The sequence below is a fragment of the Dendrobium catenatum genome, unplaced genomic scaffold, assembly GCF_001605985.2.
Source record: "Dendrobium catenatum unplaced genomic scaffold, ASM160598v2 fragScaff_scaffold_1090, whole genome shotgun sequence".
In the NCBI taxonomy this organism is placed as follows: Eukaryota; Viridiplantae; Streptophyta; class Magnoliopsida; order Asparagales; family Orchidaceae; genus Dendrobium; species Dendrobium catenatum.
In genome coordinates this window covers 1,429,740-1,434,233 of record NW_021319552.1, presented here as the reverse complement: position 1 = coordinate 1,434,233, position 4,494 = coordinate 1,429,740, and positions in this window count along the sequence as shown.

Here is a 4,494-nt window from a genome sequence, read left to right as displayed (position 1 = left end):
GACTTCTCCTTTGCCGCGGACTACGACCCGACATCGGACTTCTTAATGTCACTGTACTTTCTTCGGTCTTCTATCCCCGACGTCATACTTCTACCGGATGTCGGACTTCTACATGCTATCGGACTACTACCCGTCGTCGGACTTCTGCCCGTCGATGGACTTTCGTCGGTCTCCTACCCGACTTCATATTTCTACATGTTGTCGTACTTCTCCCCGACGTCAGAATTCTACCAGACGTTGAATTTATGCACATCGTCGGATTCTACTCAACGCCAAAATTTTTGCCTTTGTCGGACTTCTGTCCGTCGTCAGCCTTCCTACCGATGCCGTATTTCTATACGACACAGGATTTTCTGCTCTTCAACATCTTTCAAACATCCCTCCTTACAACGTCTCTCCGTACTTCCTTGCACAAAGAAGAGGGCCCTTGGAGGACCAAGGAAATCCTCAATATAAGAATAGAGGGAGAAGGGGGATCTCCGGACTAATCTTGCAAAGAGAGGAGCCTTTGGGAGGACCAAAGGAAAGCTTCAATTTGTAAGAATAGAGGACAATGGGGGGGATCTCCGGACTTCTTTGCCAAAGAGAAGGGGCATTGAAGGACCAAGGGAAAGCCTCAATTGTAAGAATAGAGGGAGAGAAGGTGGATATCCGGACTTCCTTGCAAAGAGAGGGGCCTTGGAAGACCAAGGGAAAGCTCAATTGTAAGAATATAGGGAGAAGAGAATGTGCAGAATTTCATATTCCCTAAGGGGGTATTTATAGGCAAGAGAGGGGAGTTTGGAGTAGAAGTTGGGAAGAGAAAAAAAAAGATTCTCTTTTTCTATCTCTCACAAAAAAAACTCTCCCATCTCTTTATCTTAAAAAATTAAAAAAAAATGGTGGGCGGTTTTGAAGAAAACCGCACAAATGCGGTTTCAAATAAAAAAAAAAATTAAAAAATTTTAAAAATGCAGACAGCAGTTGCCGGCTGGCCCAAACAAGCGCGGTCCCTCTCCCGCGGCGTCAGCTCGCGGGGTGGTCGGCCGGCCAGTTAGACCGCCTAAGCGTACCCGGGCACGATTTTGGGCCCGGATGGTCCAAAATTCGACTTTTTTTCAGTCCCCGAACACATTTTTCGACTTCGTACTCAATTTTGGCCATTTGAAAGCGTTCGGGAACTCTACGACCAAGTTTGGAGTATTTCCAAGTTTTTGAATCGCACAAAAAAATTCCCAAAAGCTATGAAACATTTTCGGACTCCTAGAGCTTCCAACGTCCGAAAATAGGGAGGCAAACTGATACATCACCAAAAATTTATCTTGATTGGGCACGAATCTCGAAACAAAATCAAGTTGGAAACTTCAAAAATTAATTCGTAGACTATCTCAACTCCGATTCAGCAAACTTACAGTTGAACTGAGCGTCTTGAAAATTACGAACCCAACGACACCAAGTTCAACCCAATTCGAGCCCAAACAGGTCCCAAATCAAGGACCCAAAGGGTTGTTGGAAGCTTTGTACCACTGTTTTAGTTACCAAACGTTTCCAAATATGGCGAGCTTATAGTCGAATCGAGCGGCTCAACGAGACGAAATCCAACGAGCCTAAGACACTGAACTCTAAAAAGTCATTAAGGCCTCCAAATGCTTCACGAACGGTCCATGGATCAAAGGATTTAATATCGGCCGTCCATCCAACCACTCCCCATTTACCCTTGATCTCTCACCTTTTACGGGCCATGCCACTCCAAAAATCTATAAATAACCCTCATTTCTCTTAAAAAGGACCCAAGCAGAAGAGAAAAAGAGAGAGAAGGGAAAAAGAGAAGGAAGAAGCTCCTCCTCGACCACCGCCGGAGCCTTGCCCGGACCACTGCAGGAGCCTCGCCAAAAACCACCGTCGGAGCCTCGTCGGACCACCTCGGAGCTTCGCCGGACCACCACCTGAGGCACTCCCTCGTCGGAGCTCACCGGAGCACCGCCGGAGCCTCGCCGGACCACCGCAGGGGGCTTCACGGCCGACCACCACCTGAGGCCCTCACCTTCGCAGATGCCCTCCTCTTCGCCAAACCACCCATCTTGAGGCCCTCACCTTCGCTTGAGGCCCTCACCTCTGTCGGAATACCGCTCCTGACGTCGTTGCTCCGCTGGACCACCACCTGAGGACCTCACCTCTGCCGGACTACCGCCCTGACGTCGTTGCTTTGCCGCACCTCCCACTTGAGACCCTAACCATCTGATGGACCACCACTTGAAGTCCTCACCTCCGCCAGACTACCGCTTGACATCGTTGCTCCGCAGGACCACCACTTGAGGCCCTCACCTCCGCCGACCCACCGCCTAACGTCGTTGCTCCGCTGAACCACTACTTGAGGCCCTCACCTCCGTCGGACTACCGCCTGACGTCGTGCCCGCCGGACACCACCTGAGGCCCTCACCTCTGCCGGACTACCGCCTGACGACATTGCTCCGTCGGACCTCCACTTGAGGGCCTAACCTTCTAACGGACCACCACATTGAAAGGCCTCACCTCCGCCGGACTACCTCCTAACGTCGTTCCTCCGCCGGACCACTACTTGAGGCCCTCACCTCCGCCGAACCACTACTTGAGGCCCTCGCCTCCGCCTCCGCCACTTGAGGCCCTATGCTCCACTAGGACACCACCTTTGACCCGGACTTCTGCTGGGCCACCACCTAACGCCCAAAATTCTACCAGAGTACGCCCTGCTACAACAGTCTTTCAGGCCCCTGCTCCTACCGACTACGGTTCTTCCGACCTCCATTGCCTACTACGATCTTTCCGCGTCTCTAACCTATCGACTATGGTCGTGCCGATCAAACAAACGTAAATTATGTTGATTATTATAACTCCCACCATGTAATGCACTCAATATGATTGTATATTTGTGACATCAAGCCAAGGCCTTCTCCTAAGGACCTCGTTTGTAAATCAACTACAAATACTAAGTGGATTCATTCAAACTAGGCCAGGCCCCGTGGTTTTTCCCCCTTTTTAGGGGTTTTCCACGTAAAAACTCTTGTCTCTTATGAACGCTACACCCTCTCACTTATCTGATTGTGTGCCGGATCTTCTCTTGTAACAATGCTAAGATGTTAAACTATATATTTCTCAACCGCCGCGAATACTCCAGGACGCAACAATCTTGTATGCTTCTATGCTCGCGTCGTCGAACCGCTCCTTCGACTATAACGAAGAAGACGAACACCTGTGTGAAAACGAAAAGCCTAGCTCGACAAAATGTTTAAGCCGCATAAATGAATAGGGATATCGAGCGGATAGCCGAAATGAATAGGGCAAATTGCGGCTCCATTTTTTTTCATTTTTTAACACATGTCCGGTCAATTTAAATAATATTTAATTGGACCACAGCAAAGCCGTATCCGACACGTATATGTGCCGTATCGAAGGCGTATCCGTATCCGACACGTGTCCGATACAACATGCCTCATAAATAGGAGTATTCGTGCTACATAGGTTCCAAGGAAATATCAATAGCAGAACTTGCCCAAATTCTACTACCAATAATGAATCGAATAATAGTTATAAACCTGAGGCCTCATTCAGTAGTTGAACTATTTTCGTAAAATTTTGGTGAGAAACGATTGTTTCGAAAATGTCTTTTACTCCAACGGAGAAGCAAAAAAGTGAAAAATTTTGGCATGTGCCTTCTGATTGGTTGAAAAAATTGAGCGGTAGGTTGATTGGTACAGTACATATTTAAAAAAAAAAAAAAACATATTTGACTTGAAATGATAACCAAATTCAACATGAAATTAATTACAGTGTGATTGTCTATAAAAACCGCAAAAAGCTCTCACGTACAAATGCGCTAAGGCCAGAACACTTGAACTTAGGTTTAAGAAACTACTATTTAAGCTTTGGCGTACCTGATCCTCTCACAGTTTTGATAGTTTGCGAATCTCTAAAGCAAACAAAATGCACAAGAGTCTTTCCGTTTGGGTAAACGGCAAAAACACTAGTACCTATTTTCTTGTGGCAAAGCGCACATGTACTATCACCATCAATTTTTACCACTGTGCGGCGATGCTTATATAGCTCCTCTTTTACCTATTCCACAAAATTAATATTAGAATATGATGTTTAACCAATTGGAAGGTGAAATAAACTAAGGCGTTGTTTGGGACGGCTTTCCTTATTAATTTTAACAAACAATTTTTTAGTTAAAATTAAATTTTTATATTCAAACCTACCTTAGGAAGCAGAAAGAAAGCTATCCCAAACGAACCTTAAATCAAGTGTTTTGCAAAAAAAAAAAAAGGCTACGGAACGTAAATAGCTAAAAAAAACATCAATTCTATCAAACAAAATGCTAAATTAAGCTATGCGAATTATAGTCCAATTTAGGCAGAAACATGTACCTGAAATTCTCACTGTATCTCAAACTCTTGATAACACAGTAGTTTTCGGCGGCCTTCATAGACTTCCTTAAGAGAGGCTCAAGGAAAGAACGCAAATTCATCTCTCTCTTTT